General features: G+C 43.0%; 1 long non-coding RNA gene across 1 annotated transcript; it reads right to left on the bottom strand.

Moving 5' to 3' along the window:
• Positions 1-6,649: 6,649 nt before the first annotated feature.
• Positions 6,650-9,375, bottom strand: LOC134460028 (uncharacterized). The gene is made up of 5 exons (XR_010036953.1): positions 8,846-9,375; positions 8,188-8,241; positions 7,831-8,011; positions 7,294-7,389; positions 6,650-6,957 (listed from the first exon to the last, which is right to left on the bottom strand). It is a non-coding gene; the product is annotated as an uncharacterized LOC134460028 (long non-coding RNA).
• Between the last annotated feature and the right edge of the window lie 12,492 nt (positions 9,376-21,867).

The raw sequence follows: 21,867 nt of genomic DNA, 5'->3' as shown, positions 1-21,867 counted from the left end.
ACACGTAACACCATCGTAGAGCTCACAGAGCGTTTCCCAAAGCCAACTTAGCTAAGAACCATCGCAGGTTGACACGTAACTCTAAGAGCAATCCACGAGTGGTCTAGAGTAGTCTTAACGCGCTAAGATTGATCGTAGCGGCATGGCACAGTGGAGACACCCACAGGATATGAAGGGAAAAGAAGAAACCTGCGCATAAGATTGCTGTTTTAAGACGCGAGTGGCATGGCACAGTGGAGACACCCATAGGAAAAGAGGAAACTTGCACTTCAAGTTGATGTTTTAAGACGCGAGTGTAAATATCATGGCAGCACAGTTGACAATGCAACGAAAATAAGAAGGTAACATTACTTGGATGTGTAGGCCTATAAAATAAAAGCAATGTGTTTGGAAATATTTTACAGGTAGTAAAATAGTTCGACTGTGTTTGATAAACCTGGGCATAATTAAACTGTGATAAATCATAATTTGTGTGGGTGCTTCATGAACAAGAACAAGGCAAAATGAATAAGGGGCTTCGGAAACCAGAGACAAGAGTGTTGATGAGTGGTGATGAAACTTTATTTGTTTTATAGCCTATATTTTTTAAAGAAAAATGGTCAGCGAGTTGTTGCACCCTCTTTCATTTTCAAGTAGCCTAAGAAAGGGAAGGCGACGCAGAAAATACATGATAGTTGTAGGCGAAGGGTAAGCTATGACAAAAAAGGCAGCGATGGGGATTCGTGTAGATTTTTTGTTTTAATAACAGCAGACTGCCGTGCAAAAATGTCCTCACAGTTGTGAAAGCCTTGAGCGCACGGTACTTTGCGCACCACATGTGCCAAGCTCTGCTCTCCCTATTCCGACTCTAGTAGGCTAAGCAATAACAAAAAGGCAGCGAGGGGATGTGTCAATTTTGATGGACATTGTTTTTCATAACAGCATGCTGACGTGCTCCCGACAGTTGTCAAGCCTTGAACGCCTTGAGGTTGTAACTTTGCGCATCCCAATTTGGAACTCCAACTAGGCCTACTTGTCTTCTTAAATAGGCCTATTAAGCAGCAGTAGCCAACTGCACGCGCTTTATCTGGGTCTTAACGGCGTAGCTCATGGTTATTACCGTCAGTTGGGAGTTTTGCATGATTGCATTGTTTGTGTGCATTTTATTTCATTTGCCAACAATAACTCCTATCAATAGTTGCAAACAGCTACAAATGTATTCCACCTTTTATGGAGAGCAACTTTTGACACTTACACACTTTACTTTTTGTAAATGGTTTAGCAGCAGATGACGGCGCAGTTCACTCAGAGGACACTTCAGCAGCACGTAAATAGACAGCGATCCTTAAGAGCGACGCTACGAATGATCTTAAGCGGCGTACACACACAAAGCTAGCATTTCGCTTGCTCGCCTACTCGCCACTCTTTCATGGAACTGTGGCCTGCGTTATCTCTTTACCGTAATATTTTTTATATTTTTTTATATTTTTTATGATGTTTAGTGACTACGCCACTCTCATTTGTTAGGGTGAGAGAACCCAACCATCAAACACTTGATTTGACTTTCCCCGCAACAGGTTAGTGAATAACAAGAGATACAACTGTCATACAATTCAGAGTTCTTTTTATTTTCTTTCTTTTCGTAATGAGTCTCTGTATCTGAAAATATGCCTCACGGGCTCAGTCAATTATAACAAATAGAATATGAAGCTTTTACAGTATCCTTAGGCACGTCATCTCAATATACAAAATTGTGCAAATGTGCTAGTTGCACGAGAGGTAGACCAAATAACAAAAATTGCACGGCAAACAAGTTAGTAAATCCAATTGTAAAAAAAAGAAAACGCAAAAGGGCAAGATTGGTAATGGCCGCCACACACACACAAGAGCCTGTTAGACACACGTCTTTGGTCTCCCCCTACAGCAAGTATAGGTTCCAAAAGGAGTCTGAGATTTAAGATACGTCTCCCAGTAATACTTCAGTGTTCATACCCTAATCATATACACAAGCTCCGTCTTGGCGGCTATTAACCTCTTATTGCAGCAGGGGATTTTATGGAATTCTGAGGCGTTTTGTTGATACTGCATTCAGCATTAATTATTTCAAGTTGTATAAATAGTTGAGAGGTCCATGGTGGCTTAAATGAAAGAAGACAAAATGGCCAAAACAACCATTCACCCCTAGTTGTTTATTTATGTCATAAAATGTCCATTTCAGATGGTTAAGTGAAGAAAAAATGTAAAAAAAAAAAAAAAATTTTTTTTTTTTTTTTTTGGTCTGTGAATAAAAGTCTGGTGGGTGATCGGATAAGAAAAAACTACACATGGTCGGATTCCCCAAGGTCTTGGGAAGTAAAATCCAAAGTTACAAGTACATACATTGAACTAAGACGGTGCTGTGCATGCATATGTATAGGGTGCAATTGGCGTTTCAAAATGTTCAAAACGCTCGTCATGCTTAAACGAATTAAATAGACAAAGGAGGGTAATTTTGTGGGTTTTTATGGTTTGACATTGTGTAAATACATGTTAAACATCTTATTGCGTTTGAATTTCGATGCCAATGTTATTCATATGGCCATTATTGGAACGTTATCTGACATCTGACCCATTCGTCGCATTTTAACAGTGCAGTGACCATAAATAACCAATGGATGGCAGTACAAGACCAGAAATGTCTTCCCCAACTCTCTCGACTATCGCCGACCGACTTTGACCCCATCCGCCATCGCGAGATTAGCGCCCAAGGCATTTCCAGCTTGCTATGTGTCAACAGGCCCCTATACGCTAATGCTACATTTACAGGGGGGAGGCACTATTATATGTCGCTACAAACACAATCGATGGTCCAAACAGGGCATATTACTGCTTCAAATGACAATAAAACGGTATACTATTACTTTCAAGGGACGTGGATCGCTGTGCACCCGACCAGTCATGCGTCGTAGCTGGCTAAACACAGTGCTACTTAGAACGCCAATGTCCGTAGCCACGTACGCACGACATTACGCGTGCTTCCTACCAAGGCATGGTTTACTAACTAAGGCTATAGAGCCACTCTTAGTGTTCGTCAAACTGTATAGGTTTAGTTCAGTAATGCCTCGATGGCATAGTTTAACGCTGATTGAGATATCTGCATATAATGTCGGCGTGTGGCTTTCACATCTCCATAGTTGGAGGCTGTACTAGGCAGCTTGATCGGGCTATATTTGGGAAATAGTCTGTTTATGACAAAAAATGACCATATGGTGTCACGGAGAACCCCTTCACGAGTTTCCTCATGTATGACATTGCGTGCAAAACCATAAACCAGTGACCAGTAAATGTCGACGGACATGCCATTGGATTTCTATGAGGAAAAAGTTCTTTTTTTCGCGATGAAGGGATTACGCAGCTGTACGATTTCCCTGGGCATTTCAAAACAACCAAGACCACTTTCCAGACTACTGAAAGGTAAAGAATGACTTTATGGCTTTATTTGTGCCCACACGCGGTCTTAAAACACATTTCTGAACGATGTTTTGGGGAGCGTGGCATGTCCCATTCAATCCTATGGAGGTTGCCTACCCAGCTAACTTGGCTAATGCTAGCTAGCCATTTGGTCGGCATCGGTGATTTTTCAACTCGACCTAGTTCAGACGTCATACGAGCTAGGCGAATAGAGCTCTTCAGCGTTGACGTCAACTTGTATGCGGCGTTTGGACTACCGGTTCCGTGGCGATTTTTTACATTGCAAAACGCCATAGAGATTCAGGTTTGGCAAAAATATAAGTTGCACGGCAACAACGAACATTAGCGTGTCCCCGCATCCCTTTCTCATTAGTGGAACGGATCGTATCATCATGTTTGTGTATTCACATGTTAAATCATGACGATTATAATTCAATATTGCTAACCCCTTTCTGATCATTAAAACTTCCGAACTACATACTGTCCTTTGGTTACCATGGGTACAACCTTCCGCACGTACATGCCGTTAGATACAGGCGCCGCTTCTGTAGTCGCCAAAAGCTTCCGGGTTTAGCATATGGACGCAACATCGTATTTATGTCGAAGTTTGACACAAAATGATCAACCATGTCATACCTACAGCCTATTTTTAACACCCTCGACAGTTTGCGGGGGTTCGCTAAGCGCGTGCTTGCACTCGGAGCTTATTTGAAATTTACCCCTATTCATTCCCAATGGAGGCCGGAAGCCGATAGGAACCAGGACGTCCTTAAATGCTAACATGAAAGACTACAATCTACTACATGCTTCCGCTTCCGCTGAAGAACTCTATGGCGGTTGCGACTGCATTTTCAAAATTAGTTGCATAAACGTGCAGCAAACTTTATTTATCAAAATTGGGTCGCCGGCGACCCCTGGTGGACGCCCGCTGACAAAAGGAGTTAAGTAGAAACTTACACGAGCCCCTTCGTCTCAGATGTTAGAGTGAAACTTACACAAGCCCCTTCGTCTCGGACGTCAAAGTGAAAAGGTTGCACAGGATGAATCACTCACACAATAGGACAAAACAAAACAAAAGGTTGGGAAAAGAACAGTGATGCCCCCCTTCTCTAGTGACACTGCATCAGTGTAGTCGAAGGCACCATCTCCTCCTCTGGTTCTCTCGAAGCGGCATGCAAGCAGTCAACCACACAGGACACAAAGTGGAAGAACATCACCAGCGACACTTGAGTTTGCCCAGCTCAGCACACCATCCCAGAACAGCAGCCGACCCCACGCCAGCCGCCGATGGACAGGGCTTTCCTGTACGATGGCTCAACCAGAAACGGAGGGACAGAGGGAGCGGTATACCCACGCTACACTCTGCAGCATCAAAAACATAGCCTCTTTTCTAGCTAGTTACCACCGCAATGATTTATGCTACACTACACACCTGAAGGAAAGGGGAGTGTCGTTACCCCGTCAAAATAAAAGTTCAGGATAACCACCGGTTACAGAACGTTCGCTGAAAGTTCCCGCGGCTTTAACTGCCAATGGACAGCTGAGAAGTACCGAACTCTGCATTCCAATTGGTTACTCGCTTACTCGCCTCGCTCGAAGATAAAATATTTTCAACTCGGAATCCGCCCACATCGCATCGCTTGTACCACTGACGTGTATAGTATAACTGGACTGCGGAGTTCGATAGAACTCCATTCAACGGTTTTGAAGCAACCGCGGCTGATTTACTTCCGCCCCAAAAATGCGGAAATATAATAATCACCCTGACAACGTTGAGCTACATTGCTGATAGGTCGACATCACCGGCCAATCCACAAACAGACACTTCAAGACATGTCCCGCCCCTCCCACCCGAATATGACATGGCGTCCCCAGCAGAAATATTGAACCCTGTTTTCAGCTGTGGAACTGGTCGACACAGAAACACTTGATTGTCATAAAAACACCAACACAAGTTCAAATGGAACTGGTGATCGGTAAGTATGGCAAATATACCATGCTATTAATAAAATGATACTTTGGGATGAAACCTTGAAGAGCTTGTTATGATGACCATAATAATTTTAGCTTAGCATCTAACGTGAGCCAGCCGAGTGGCGTAAGACCTAGCTTACTATAAGTTACTTCACCACGTTGTAATGTAGCCGCAATTAAAGATAAATGGGAAGTTAGGCTACAAACTTAGCTACAAACAGATGTGTCTTAGGGGTCGGCGTACCGTTTGGCAAAACATAATCCATGTCAGCAATACTCAGTATCAACATTGCTTTTGTATGAGAGCTCAGAATGCTCAATTTTTCATGTTGTACATCTGCGTAAAATATTGTTTGGTTTGTGTCTGCCACACCAAGTTAATCCTCTACGGACATTTGTAAATAACTTTGAATGTTTGGGCATCAAATGACATGCAAAACCTTTCCGTTTGACAGACAAACCATGGACGCTGAAGAAAGGCTCCTCGACGCCAAGCTGTCATCCGGAAGATTGAAGATGAAGATTGCCGTGTCGAGCAGTCATCATGACCATTTTTTTTGCTGATCCCCCCAGTTTTTGAAAAGATTCAGAATACAAAGCTTCTCTTTCTTAGATCACTCTTAGAAGTAGACGGTATGGTAAACAAACCAAAGTTAACACCTTTCAGTTAGTAAAACATAGCTGGCCTACAGTAGGCTATGACTAACCATCTGGGTGTTTTGTATGCTTGACATCAAGATTAAAATGAAATATTCACCCTTATGTTCTGCTTTTTAAACTTGCAAATCATGGAGTGGGCATTCTTCCCCAAGCTTGTAAGAAATGCATTACTTCAATCACACAGTGTCTCCCAACTTCTTTTTTGTCTCATGTACCCCCTAAGCATTTTTGTCATACCATGAGTACCCCCTCCCTCATGCTCTAGTCTACTGTATATCTTCCTCTATCCCAGTGGTTCCCAACCTTTTTCTTCAGGGACCCATATTTTTACCATTGTAAGCTTTGGTGACCCAATCGTGCCAGCGCCCACGCGAGAGGGAGTCCCAGGCGAGAGGGAGTCCTGCGGAAACTCATTAGAAAATTGTATTCCTCAATTTATCTTCAGTCAAATATAGAATGACTGTTTAATGTGTCGCTTACATTTTGTTGCCTCTATGCATATATCAGTTTAAAAGCTTTACTTTGTCATATATTCAATATGGTATTAAAACGAAACCCCTTAAAATCAAGAGGGCTTCGCGACCCACTGTGGATCTTTGGCGACCCATAAGTTGGGTCCTGACCCATAGGTTAGGAACCATTGCTCTATCCCAATATGATTATGCTCCATACATTTCTTTTTATTGATACCTGCCAATGCATGTACCACCTGCATTGTGTTGTAACAATAGTGTGGTTAACCAATATAACAAATTAAACAAAATGTGCGGGCTGCTGTATATAAGCATTTATTAACTGTGTTTCATAATTGCAATGGTTTTTGAAGCTGGTTCTGCATATCGGATCCTCTGTGGTGGTAGGATGCAGGCAGCAGCGTACTGTGCACATCTTCAGCTGTAACGATAAATACAAATCTATTTTTAAAAAATAATTAATGTAACATGAACATAATTGAAGCATATCACTGGTATATATAGAGTAACTATAACATTTCAGTGTAGTAAAAATGTCTACATTTGTTTAAAAAGGAAAAACCCATGAACATCCTTCTCAAAAAAGTTTTGGGTGCAGGACTAACAAAGTCAAATGACAACTGAAAATTAAGTCTGCTCACCAAGCTCCTGTTTTACTTATTTAATGTGATGAGCTTGAAGTGCAGACTTCATTTTCAGTTTTCAAATGTTTTTATTGTCCCATTAAATCTGCAGAAATATGGGGGTGTAGACTCACTTGTGTAATACACTATAGATGTAAACAGAGACGTTGTCCAAGTCCTTGGTCATGTGATACCTGCTGCAGTGTACTCCACGTCTTCAGACACCTCCGCTGTAAATAAAATAATGGCATATGAAGTGTGATGAGAATACGTCACTGTTTGGTACACCAACAACTTAACATACTTATGTCGTTTACATTATTTACCTCAACATTAAGTAGCTGAACTTGTATTAGTGTCAGGTTCATGGGAAGAAAACACAATAGATAAGGAGATGGGCTGCTCGTGTTTCAAAGCATGCTACCTAATCAGTGAAAATCATGGGGTGGTAGTTTCATGGTGTGGGCATGCATATCTGTCAATAGAATTGGTACCCTTGTAATTATTGAAGATAGTGGCTACTGACAAACGCTGAGAGTTTACTACGCTTGATCTATACTTTTATCCAGTCCAATTACTTTTTGTCCCTTCAAATTGGGAGGCACATGTAAAAATAAGTGAAAGTCGCTTTGGATGCAAGCATTGGCTGAGTGTAGTGTAATGTTACATACCGGGTACTATATAGTATCATAGATGGCAGCAGGCTGGTCAGGTCCTCAGTTGTGCACTGGCAACAGTGGCTGGTCCTTGTCAGGTGTGTTTATGGGGCCTCTTCTCAGGTCAGAGAGTCAAATCCTTAATGATGTTGACTATGGTGAGACCTGCTGGCGTGTACTGTACATTTTCAGACATCTGTAAAGAAAATGATGACAAACGAAGGGTGATGAGAACAACATATATTTCATTACTATGTTATTACTAATATATAAACACATGCAGAGTAAGCAGATGATGGTGTTAGCCTTACATTGGAAGGTCTCTGGTCTTAAGTCAAGCGTATACTTTAGGGATTTGAAACTTAGGCCTACCTGACAGTGAGTCCTGGCTGTGTTTTCCAGGTGAAGTGTGGTTTGTTGTTTTGCCTACAGAATGAAACCATGTCACATGAGGATGGGGAAAGGATGTTTACTACACAATGCACTCGTCAGTAGGCCTGCAATCGTCAACATTACTGACAGTTTGCATTACACTATGCACTCGTCACTCAGTACAGTCAACATTAATGACGCAATTTGCATACTGAAAACGAACGTACCAATGACCATCATTTCATCACCAACTAGCAACTTGGCAATTTGGCAACACAGAAACAAACAATATTTGACAGTTTTTCACGGAGGAACACAGCTAGACTAGGTTGCTTTTCCGATGTGGCTGGCCAGCATAGTGCCAGAATGGTAGTGAAATGTTTACAGCATCGTGAATGAATATGTAAGGATTTGGCTACGGTACGGAAGGAGGGAATCCATACACATGATGCACGCCAAACAGACACATTTTGCTTTCAAAAGCAAAGGCATTCAGATTACAATTAAGTTACTTGACAAACCGACAGATAATCAAACACTGAAAGATCAGCATGCTGCCTTTGGCTAATAACAAGCTAGCATTGTCGTACGTGTTTGTTAAACAAAGCTCAGTCATTTTGGTCAATCAGCCACGTATACAAGCTTTTATTTTACTTACCAAAACCGCAGAGGTCCTTACAGAATACGGAGAAGTACATCCAAAAGTACAACAAAGCATATTTGTGGGGAAAGTGTACCAAAATTAAATAATCCATCGCAGTGATGAAGCTGTTGAAAGCAGAGCTGGTTGAAAGTAATGCAGCAGGGAGAGAGGGGGCTTCCCCTGGAGACGCCGCGAGACTCGCCCTTCTCCTTGACAACGGCCTGCCTGTCAATCAAAACAATAATTCTAAAGAATGGCAACTGCCAATCAACCCAAATAGCCATGCTCATTGGTCATTTAAACTATTTTAATAGCTTTCTTAAATAAAGGGTCAGCCCGAAAAAAATATCTGGGTTGTTTAGGAGGGAGGGGAGACTACCGTTTTAACGAAACAGGGCCGACTCGGCAAGAATTGCCTAGGAACTACATGGCTTCAAGTCCACCATAGAGATACATGGAAAAAGGCGCTCTACTTCCTTCTTCCGCCCCAAAATCGTCCCATGTCCCGCCCCCAGCCGTTGCTTCACAACGCATCGAACATCCGCAGTCTAGTTATAATAGAAGTCTGTGGCTTGTACAGTACTCGCCTACTCTCCTGCGAGTCTCGCTGGGACACATTGACATTCTATTGAGTTCATTCGCTGAGCGAGTAACTAGCAGCGACGTGTGTGTACGGCCCTTTAGAGGCTGTGCACGCGCGTTCATGTACGAATGTCTTTGGGAAACAGTCGTAGAAAATCTAAGAACATTCGTAGGATCACTGGTTAACGACACACGTAAGGCTAAGAACCATCGTTATCGGGAAACAAGGCCCAGGTCAATTCAATGCAATTTTCAAAATATAACCAAGACTCGAATGACTGGTTGCACGCTATCTATCTCGCATAAACATTCAGATTCTATCTATGACTACAGACGACACGGAGTTCACTAGCCTATCAAAATAAAAGTTGTAAATTGTTGCAGGAAAAGTTGGATCTTTTTTTTTTAGAATTACGTTTTTTTTACAGCAAGGCTCCGCGACCCACCCATGACCCCTCCGCGACCCACTTTTGGGTCGCGGCCCACCAGTTGAGAAACACTGCTATAGCCTATGTAAACCCAACACTGCAGGTTCATTTTGTAGTCACTAACAATGTTTTACATCAAACATCCTGCAACTTACAGTATATCACACCATCCTGTAAATATACATACATCGTTCCTCCATAAATATGCCTAGATAAGCAATAAATAATACATTTTATTCATTCATAGATTCGCAGTACCATAAAAAAACAAATCTTGACAAAAATAGCCAAACTGCAGCTTTCTGATGGTGGCAGGTCTGGGGAATGTGAGGTTGGATGCCTCCACAGGTGCTGTTGAGGGCAACATAAGAATATTCATCATACATAAAAAAGTGCTTCACAGCAACCAGCAAATCAAATTGATTTTCCCCCCATGGCCTCTTCACTCGTGCAGATAAAAAAGAACGCCAGTCAAGTAAATCTCCCAAAACATACAGTACATGACAGGCGGCGGGCACATGTTGCTGACAGTCGAGTCTGCATTGTTTATGCATGTTTTCCCCTCTTCCCGATTTTTGAGCTTAACTGGATTAAAAAGTGGTTGCGTCTGACTGGAGGTCGACCAGAGGCAGTATACTACATCGTCTCTTCATGTGGTGTGCGGAGCGGAGCGGAGAGGAGAGGAGTGGAGAGGAGTGGAGCGTTGGGTAAAGCCTGCTGTAGTCGCCGCCGCATCTGTAATGAGTTTGATTACTCTGCTAATCCCCGGCCTATCACACCACTGCACTGTGACTGCGCAGCACGTAATCTCTTTAAGCGTGATGCTGTGTGTGGAGTGTGTGTGTGTGTAGTGACTGAGTGTATGTGTGTGTGTATGTGAATTGGTGGGTGTGAGTTGGGGTCGCTGCAAACGTGTGTGTGTGTGTGTGCGTTCTTGTGTGTATGTGTGCATGTGTGCGTCCGTGTGTGTGTGTGTGCGTGCATGCGTGTGTGTTTGAATGCGTGTGTGCGTGTGCGTGTGCGTGTGTGTGTGTGTGTGAGACTGTGTGTTTGTGCGTAGGCGCGTGTGTTCTTGTGTGCATGCGTGCGTGCCTGTGTGTGTGTGTGCGTGCATGTGCGGTTGCGTGCATGCATGTGTGTGTGCCTTGTGTGTGTGTGTGTGTGTTTGTCACATTGCCCATGTGTGTGTGTAGATATGCCTACTTACCTAGTCCACTTTCCCCTCCAGCTGCAAGTTCCTGTGTGAGTCGGCCACAAAAAGGTCTGCTGGCAGCAGGAGCGAACACGTCATGTTTTTACTGGGTCATGTGCTACCTGTTTGAAGCAACAACATCAACCCTCTCTGACCTTTGCATGCATATCCTTCATTTTAAGGGCAGCCTATCTACAACAACAACAATATACGGGTCTCAGGACTTACAGACAGAGATGTCAAAAGTAAAAGTAAAAAAAGAAATACAATTTCCTTCCAGCACAATTAACTCATTTCAATAACCAATAGACCTGTACTTGTTTTGTGATGGATTACCTTAGACCAGTAGACCTGTACTTGTTTTGTGATTCCCTGCGCTGGTTGGATCAAATTTGTGGTGGTGGGTTTTTGTAAGGTTTTTAGTGTTTTTCAGTAACAACACAGTCTATCCACCTCATTTGTTATAATGGAGTAAATGGTGTAACCGCTATGTAATATCATGGGCTAGTGTTGTACTTACACCAGAAATTTAAATTTACATTTCCTTTTGACACCTCTGCATGTTACAGAATAGCTTACAGCTCAATACACTGTTCATTCAATTGTCTGTGGGTGCATTGAAAACCACCATTGAAGACCACCAAAATTATATTCTCTCGATGCTTTTTTGTTCTTTTAATATTAATTAACTTTGTCTTTATGTGACTTCATGTCTTTATGTGTATGTGTGCTTACCTGTCTTGCTATGTTCATTATGTGTAGTACGTGTGTGGGCTACTTCACAGCTTAATTTCCCCTTGGGATCAATTTAGTCTAATCTTCTCTTTTACACTACTATTTGTTAAGTTATGCATATGGCTGAATTTTAAAAGATGGTTACCTTAGTTGTGCTGAATGTGATTCACGTGTATGTAAAATGTGTTTCCAAGGGGAATATTTGGTAGGCCTGTTCATTAATTTGGCTCCAGACAAACTACTTATTTAGCTTTGAACTTTTCGTGGCTTTGGAAGAGATGAGGAGACACTCTTCATTTTAAAACTTCAGTTTATTTCTTAATGAAGTACAAAGAATTATCAACACATACACAAAAGTATACTTTTGTCCCTTTGAGCATGATTAATTACTAAGAGAAATGGCTAATGTTGGGGTTTTCAGAGAGATGTCTGCTTTTTGAAGTTAATCATCAAGTTATAGGCCTACGCCTGGTTGATAAGCTACAAATGAAAACGCCAATTACATTGAATTTACTTCCAGGAAGTAAACTTCTCTTGAGCGTTGCGACTTTCTGTTTCAACCCCCTCGTGGCGTGCAGCTTGTCAGAAGAAAGAGACGTCGTGATGCGCAGGGAGAAAAATAAAAGCCAGCGTTTCAGTCACAAGACGAGTGTGAATTTCCCATTCTCAAACAAGCTGCACTGATAACGCTGCCTCCCAAACACACACACACACACACACACACACACACACAGAAGCGTCCAAACACGCGCACCGCCTAGCAAAGCTGTATTCTGACATTTTCAGGATGGCTCATTCCCTTTCATCTTGGGCTGACAGGAAGCTTTAAAGCTGCTGTTTTATTTATGTCTAAATTTGTATTTTTTACGCTGAGGGAGACCGTCGGGAAAGCTGCTCAACATTTCCATGCGTTTAATGGAGCCCCAGCTAGCGTGTGCTGACAGGCAGGAGCTGGATTACTCCACGGTCCTACCGGGCACAGGCTCAGGGGCCCAAGAGTGTAGGGAGCCCTGAAACCCCAAGCTTCTATATTTTCATTCATATATTGATTACAATTGCACTTTTAACAACTCTATTTTCAAAATGTCCCACGGACAGCCAACAACATAAAATATCTAACATCTGGCCTGCATATCTTTTTTATAAACTAGCAACAGCCATAAAGGGAGCCCCTTCTCGTTGTCTGGCTCAGGGGCCCAGGGAGTCATAATCCACCCCTGCCGACAGTGAGCGCCTAAACTGAGCACTTTATCGTAACGCATTATGTATACAGTATTTCCTCTCAGGTGTCAGGCTGTTTGTTGCCTCCCCAGCTACACGAGTTATCTTTTAAAGCAACCTTGAACGCGGTAATGAGAAAACTGCTTTGCCTCCTCCCATAATAGGCTCTGCACTAGTCCCTGTCGACAGCTGTTCCCTCCCTCTCTACCTCTTATGACATACGCGTATACTTGACAAGACCTGCTTTGAGGTCCACTTCCTTCTGATGAAGTTGGTATTTTCCATCCACAGGATATTGACAAAGCACCTTCCCACTGGGGACCTGTAGTCATGATGGAGATTCATGAAGCCTTCAATGACGTGCAGACTTTTTCCTTGAACCCGAAAACCGATCAGCCAGCCATATTTTGTCACCCGAAAGCTGCTCGATATTCAAGCGCGGTTCTCTTCAAGTTTCACTCAAGCTAATGGCTTGTTTACTGATGTGGATGTGTGATGGCAGCACCGACTCTCATCGACAAAGCGCTCTGTCCTCACGATACGTGGCGCTTTGGTGCATCCATGACTGTTGTCAACACCGGGACTCCTCCAGATTAGCAAGGGGGAAACTGATGTTGTGCAGTGTGGGCTTTGACATTTGTTGGGAATTGATTGCGGCGGAGGTAAATAGTGCTTGAGAGAAGGCATTCTTCTTCTTTCCCTCCGCCCGCCGATCACCCTGCGATCAATTCATCATGACATGTTCCACTTTCACACTCCGCCACAGTCTGCCTCTGCGCAATGCATTGTGGGGTGTGGCGGTGGGGTGAGCCATCTGACACTGGGGCTCGTTTCTCACAATAACACTTTCCTCCCCCCTCAGATCCACTTTCACAGTGTTCTCATATTAAAGTCATTCGGTTTCCTCAGCACCACTGGAAAGTGAAGAAGAAGAGAGACATTTTTTTTCTTTTGAATGCTGCTGTTGTGGGATCGTTGTTCTTGTCCGGTCAGAGGTTATAGACATGATGTTAGTGGTTGTAAAAATTGCTCTGGATGCTGTGAGATGGGTGGATGATGGCCATGGCTTTGTTTCCCAATGCTTCAATAGGTTTCAGCCATTTTTATTATTAACGGGGAAGAGTGATGGTGCTCACCGCAGGCACGCGAGAACAGGGAAGTTGACTTGACAGGGGGGGCAAACGAGTCAGTTGTCCCAGGCTCATGGTGGAGAACAGGGGTCCCCACCATGTTGTCCTCATTATATTATACATATTTGTTGGGGGGCCCTTTTTCAGATGACTGTCCCGGGCCTGACCAAAGCTGTCAGCGGCCCTGTGTGAGAAGCTGGCTCTGCTCCAGGATTAAACTTTTGCCGACATCCTGCGACACAGCTCCTAAATAATAGGGCCTAGTAACTGAAAAAAAAACCACAATCCAAACATAGAGCGATCAGTACTCTCTTTTGAGTGATTAAAGTTTCGCTGCACCTCTACCCATCACACTGGGTATTTGCCAAACAAAAAAAGTGGATACATCTCATTGCTATGCTGCCTCTGTCCTAACAGCCTGGAGAATCAATGAGAGGGAGACCGTGACCTGAACACTCCCCTGCAACACAGGAGGGGACTGGAGGTTGAGTTGAGAGCACTGTCCCCTTGCTCTCTTTCTCTCTTTCTCTGCACACACACACACACACACACACACACACACACACACACACACACACACACACACACACACACACACACACACACACACACACACACACACTCCTCCAACAGTTTCCTCTTCTCCAACTGTATCTCTCTCTTTCTCTCTCTCTCTCTTTCTTTTGGCCAGGTGGATTACTTTGTGTAAGAGCAGAGATCTGTTCGGCCTCTCTCCTCCCCTCTCCCCTTTCCCCCTCTCTAGACCGCTCAAAGGCGGCCGCAGTGCTCTTACTTAATGAGTGTGCGCTGACCTTGTCGCCCGAGTGTAAGCGGCAGCTTTGTGGAGTTAGCTGGTGCGGTGCGATGCGGGGACTAAATTAAGATTCAGCCCCTGGGCGACAGCGCAGGCTTTTAATTTCACTCTGACATTAAGACTTGGAGCCAGTGGGCCAAGCTGAAAAGGCCGCGGAGCAGTCACCAGCTTACTTGTGCGAGCACACACACGCACAGACACACACATTCACACACGCATTCACACACACATTCACATGTGCACACAAACACACACACGCACGCACACACACACACACTTAAACACTCACATGCACACTTTCACACACACACACACACACACACACACACACACACACACACACACTACGTACATGCACACTTACACTCACACACACGCAGACGCACTACGTACTGTACATGCACAAACACAGACACACACAAATAGTGACGCACACAGGTAGACACTGGCACACGCACACACAGACACATACACGCATGCACAGACACACAAGGACATACACACAAACACACACAGACATGCACCTCGTACGTGTGTACACACACACACAACGTATGTACCCGAAGACAGACACAAACACACACACACGCACGCACACACACACACTTTACAGTATGCACACATGCACTACCATGTAAGACACCTTCACAAAAAAATACAATTGTGGTCCAATACTGACCACATGTCCTACTCTACTTGCAAAACATGCACACACAAAAAACTATTCACACAAGCTTGCTTGCACTTGCAAATGCACTAGTATTAGACAGGTCATCAGCTGGGAAAATTAGGCCTTTCGTCCTACCGCACTTTTCTCTGTGGATTACTGACCAGAAGGCCTATTGGAAGAAATTAAAACATGGGGCCACGTCAATTTTTGCTCAGAATTCAATATGGCCGCCATTTTCCAAAATGACTTGTTTTCATGCATTATTACATTGTACTATAAGGTGATATTCATGAACTATTGACATCTTTCAGCACTATTCTGTCCTATTTCCTTACATACATGTTTACAAAGGTTGACTAAACTAAAACAAATGAAAATAAAGTTGGCCACCTTGCAATATTCAAAGGAAAGTGCTGAAAATAATGATTGAAATGCACATACAGAGTCTATGGCAGGGAAAATTAGGCCTATTGTCCTGTCAGGGTTTTCACAGTGGATTACAGACCAGAAGGCCTATTGAAAAAGATTCTCCAGCTGGTTGCCATCTCAAATGTGCTCCAAAATTCAAAATGTTCTCTGTTTTTCAGAATGGCAGACGAGCAAGCGAGAAGCTAGTAAATAGCAGCGATGTGTGTGTACGGCCCTTAAGACCATATTTATCAATAAAGGCAACCAATTTTCAGTGAAATTCTGTCCTATCTCCAATCTACAGACGTGAGTACAAAGGTTGGCAACAGAATGATGTAACTTAAATATATATCTTGCCCCTTTGAAATATCCTAAGGATTGTTGTCAGAAAATGATTGAATTACACATACACAGTTGACTGCTGAAAAAAGGCTATTGACCTGCCAAACCTTTCACATTACATTACTGACCAAAAGTTTTTCAGGCCTACGTTATTTTTGCATAAAGCAAGGGTGAGTGTGCGTGTGTGTGTGCGTGTGTCCGCGTGTGTGTGTGTGTCCGCGCGTATCCCCCGCTCATCTTTCCTCTGTATTTCCCCCACACACTATTCTGCCTCGCCCACCCCCTCACTCATCTCCCCCACCATCCCTCACTCACCCCCCACTATTCTGCCCCCACGCTCTTCCCACCTGACTCATTCTCCCCCCACCCCCCCCCACAAAATACTCGCCCACCCCCCATCCAATGTGAAAAGTTTGGCAGGTGAACCCCCCCACCCGACTCAACTTAACCCCCTCCACACACACACACACCATTCTGCCCCCCTAACCCCCCCACACTATTCCCCCCCACCACCTCACTCATCCCCCCACACACTATTCTGCCTCGCCCACCCCCTCACTCATCTCCCCCCATGCTACTCTGCCCCCCCACCCCTCACTCACCCCCCACTATTCTGCCCCACCCTCACCCCACCTGACTCATTCTCCCCCCACCCCCCCACAAAATACTCGCCCACCCCCCATCCAATGTGAAAAGTTTGGCAGGTGAACCCCCCCACCCGACTCAACTTAACCCCCTCCACACACACACACACCATTCTGCCCCCCTAACCCCCCCACACTATTCCCCCCCACCACCTCACTCATCCCCCCACACATTATCTGCCCCCCACCCCCTAATTCAACCCCGACTCATTCCCCCCACCCTCCACTCTGCCCCCTACCCCCGCTCACCCCCTCATTCATCCCCCCGCTTCTCCACATCATTCGGTATCGCCTACCCCCCCCCCCCCCCCCACACACACACACCCGGTCTACTGTGTCTATGTCAATGTAAGAAGCACACTGGTCACACACACTTGAGAAAAGCGCACTCAGGCACACACACACACATATAAACGCACGCACACACACACACACACACACACACACACACACACACACACACACACACACACACACACACACAGTTTGGCAGGACAATATGCCTTTTTTTCAGCAGTCCACTGTGTTTGTGAAATTCAATCATTTGACAACATTCCTTTGAAGATATATATATTCATGCCTTTTTCTAGACAACCTTTATACTCACGTCTGTAAGGAGATAGGACAATTTAACTGAAAAATAGGTAATCTTTATTGATAATTATGGCCTTACAGTATTGAGAAAAATGTGTGAAAGTCTGCCATTCTGAAAAACAGAGAACATTTTGAATTTTGGAGGACATAGATGGCCCCAAGTTCTTTTTCAATAGGCCTTCTGGTCTGTAATCCACTGTGAAAACCCTGACAGGACAATAGGCCTAATTTTCCCAGCCATAGACTCTGTATGTGCATTTCAATCATTATTTTCAGCACTTTCCTTTGGATATTGCAAGGTGGACAACTTTATTTTCATTTGTTTTAGTTTAGTCAACCTTTGTAAACATGTATGTAAGGGAATAGGACAGAATAGTGCTGAAAGATGTCAATAGTTCATGAATATCACCTTATAGTACAATGTAATAATGCATGAAAACAAGTCATTTTGGAAAATGGCGGCCATATTGAATTCTGAGCAAAAATTGACGTGGCCCCATGTTTTAATTTCTTCCAATAGGGCTTCTTGTCAGTAATCCACAGAGAAAAGTGCGGTAGGACGAAAGGCCTAATTTTCCCAGCTGATGACCTGTCTATATGCCCGTGTGCGCGCACGCACACACACACACACACACACACACACAAACACATACACACACAGAAAGAGAGAGACACACACACAGACATTGTTACAAACAAAACAAACATTGTTACAAACCAAACAAACATTGTTATTTCACTCTATTATTAATAATTAACTACCGACAACATTTCCTCCGAATTCCGAAAGAAAATATTGTCATTTAGATCATTTATTTTCAGAAAATCTCAAGTGGTCAAAATAACACGTAAGATGCAATGTTTCCAAATCTAAAAAAGGCAAAGAAAACAAGATTATATTAACTTAAAAACAGCACAATAGTATTATTATATACAGTATATACTTACAGCGCCGCCAGTTAGTATTGGCACCCCTTAATTTTATTTACAAAATGTGCAATATATCCAGAAATAAATAGAAATATAAACAACTTTTACCAACAGGATATTTTAATTGAAGGAGCAAAGATATTTAGAATAGCAAAGTATTTTTTTCCAAATGCATTTTGTAATTTCAAGCAAAAACATGAAAAAGGGCATGTCCGTGAATATTGGCACCCCTTCTTAACGGATTGGTCTCACACCATTAGACAGCAAAAGCAGCCTCCAAAGGTTTTGGTATTCGTCTATGAGCTTCTTGCACTTCTCTAGTGGCATTTTGATGTGTGCATTTGGATGTGTGCTTTGGGTTTTTGTCTTGTTGGAGTGATGATCTTCACCTCAAACCAAGTGTTCTTGCACATGGTTACACATTTTCCTGTAAATGATGATACCTGTGATGCCTGTCATGATACCTGTGATATGGTCAAAGCCTCCAATACCTAATGCATCAATGGGGTGACATAATATTACGGATCTGACACCATGCTTGTTTTCCTTTTCCTCAAAGACTTTCTTGCAGAATATGCAAACATGTTGTTTGTGTGCATCACTGAAAAGCTGTACAATTGCTTCATTTGACCTTAAAACATTCATAAAAGGGCTGTGCTTTCCCTGTATTCTCTTATACAGACTTCAGGTGTTCCCTTTTATGACTTTCATGAAGCAATGTGGTCTGCCTTTGCCTCCAACCAAAAACCAATACTTTGTATAGTGTTTAACTTGTGATGCTTATTGAAAAAAAACTTCCCAAAACAGTTCAAAGTTGACCTTCAGGTCTGTAGTTTTGTCGTTATTTGCATCAACTTCTATCATAATTTCTTCCCTTAACCCCACATTCAAGGATGTTCTTTACAGCTCCCTGTTTGGCAGAATTCTGAATAACACAACACAGTGTGGGAAATGGTATACTAGGGTGTTTTGAGATTACCCTTTATTACTTGGAGGTCTTGTTTATGCAAATAATTGTATTTCTGGTGTCCTCAGGCAGCCCCTCTGTCTTCACATTTGTCAAAGACACACAAGATGTAACAGGTGGCTATTTAAAACACAAATAATAAAAAATCCTTACCTATTTCATGTCCTACGGGCAAAAGCAATTTGTCAAAGGTGATTCCCATTTGTTATCTACCATATTCGAGTCAAATTAGGTTTCCACAATGGTATCCAGTAAAGGGTGCCAATACCAGTGATTCCAGGAGCTTTACCTTCTTCAATTTTTTCCCTCTCGTAGTTTAGTATTCATTGCTGTTGATCATGTTTACATTTAGTATCAGCACAAGCTATCTATAGAAAAATCATGTTTGACCTTATTATTTGTTGTCTGGAGATATGTCCCATAATGTGCTTAAGCTTCAAGGGTGCCAATACTCACTGGCGGCACTATATTAGATTATAAGTGCTCTCTCAATTTTTGCCAGAGCTGTATACACATGCACGCGCAAATCAAGTCCTTCAGAAGACTTCTCTCACATCACATGGTATTCTATCCATCCTCAGTCTTCTTCGTGCGTCTCAAGGGATAGTTCTATGACACCCAGACAGACGTGCAGACGTCGTGAAGTCCTTGTCACCCAGCTGCACGTGACAAATCTTGCACGCACTCCAGGAAACGCATCACCTAGTCAGGGGGACGTGCTTGATCAGAGAGCTCGCTGATGTACTGTATAGTGTAACGAACACGCGCACACGCACACATCACCCACCGTCGGGGGACGTTCTTGATCAGAGCGCGTGCTGGCGTACTGTATGTAAAGTTCATATCTGACGTCCGCTTAATTTTGATCTAATGATCAAATGAAGTGGAAAGTGGCTCATTAATTATCTGGCCATTTGCATGGCTATCTGTAATTGACTGTGAGGCTTACGACGCCGTGAGGGAGAGAGGATGGAGGGCTCTAGTCCTGGAAAGTCTTTGTTGGAGGGTTGAGCATCATTATTATTGTTGGTGTCTGTCTGTAGGAATAAACCCAAGTCGATATTTGTTTATGGGGAAATGTGACAGCTGTTTGTCTACGCACATTAGTGTAGTGGCAACCATAGAAAAATGTCATGTTTCTGTCATCTGTAATGTGTTCTTCATTTACCTGTTGTAATATTGATTTTGTGTTTTGAAAGCGATGGCTACTAAATAACAGTGTACATTACTACTCAGATATAATAAACAATAAAATGTGACATACAATATGCTGGTAATACAGTAGCAATAGCAGTAATACTAGTAGTGTAGCAGTACACTGTAAAACATTGCAGCCAGTTAAGCATAAAAAAGAGAGTTGCCCTGCTGCCTTAGGTTAGTAAGTTAACTTGAGAAAGCCTCGAGTTGAGTTACGCCTTGAGCTGTGAACTTTCAAAATTAAGAGAGCAGGGAAACTTACCTTTTTGCCTTGCAGTTTTACATTGTAGTAGTAACCTATTATAGGATACTTTTCTGCCCTTCTCAGGTCAGCATACTCCTTTACCCCTGTTGTAACCCCTATTGTTCACCTATGGCCCATTGTGACCAACCAGGTCAAGAGTACTTGTACTTGACAAATTGGCTTCTGTAAGAGAAATATAAGCCCTACACACTTTCTATGCATCAGGGCTGAGGGTTGCGATGAGTCTGACAATAGTGTTGCAGGAAATTGATTTGCTGTCTATCTGCATATTGGCTTTAGTCTGGCCAATAGGAGAGTGCGGAATGCAGAGAGCTCCATGACTCCAGCGCAGGGTTATTGAAAAACAGCAGCCAATCAGATTAGGTTTTATAAACCGTGAATAGAACACACCCGAGGAAAGTAATTGAATATGTAGCCTCTTACTGCAGATGGGCTCGTTGACGGGCCTATTCACTCTTTGCTGAAAACACTCTGCTACATCATAACAACATTTCTATGGCAATGCAGAAAGTCTTAAGAAGGCCCTAACAGATTATGGTCATTACAATTTTGGTGAAAATAAGGTTATAAGAGGGGTTAAGAGGCCGAGGGGTTTTCAAACAATCCTGTAAAATGGTTGGTTGAAGGCAAGGAGGTGAGAAGGAAGGTATCACAAAAATGAAGAAAGTTGATTATGTATTACAAAAATGAAGGATGTTGATTATGGGTGGTTGACGTTTAAGGGCGTAACACAAAAAAAAAAGTTGTTCCAATTCCTGAAAAAAACGATGGGGAAAAATTGGAAAAAAAATAGAACAAAATAAAGCTCATAGTGGTCCGTGGAATTTCGCCTAATTTTTGCCATTTTTGGGAAAATGTGGCCTGCGGTGTGACATCCTTGGTGTGAAATTTCTGTAAGATACAATAAAATTATTAATA

The sequence above is a fragment of the Engraulis encrasicolus genome, chromosome 12 (assembly GCF_034702125.1).
Source record: "Engraulis encrasicolus isolate BLACKSEA-1 chromosome 12, IST_EnEncr_1.0, whole genome shotgun sequence".
Classification (NCBI taxonomy): domain Eukaryota; kingdom Metazoa; phylum Chordata; class Actinopteri; order Clupeiformes; family Engraulidae; genus Engraulis; species Engraulis encrasicolus.
The sequence above is the reverse complement of the archived record's forward strand: the minus strand, read 5'-3'. Positions and strand labels throughout refer to the sequence as shown.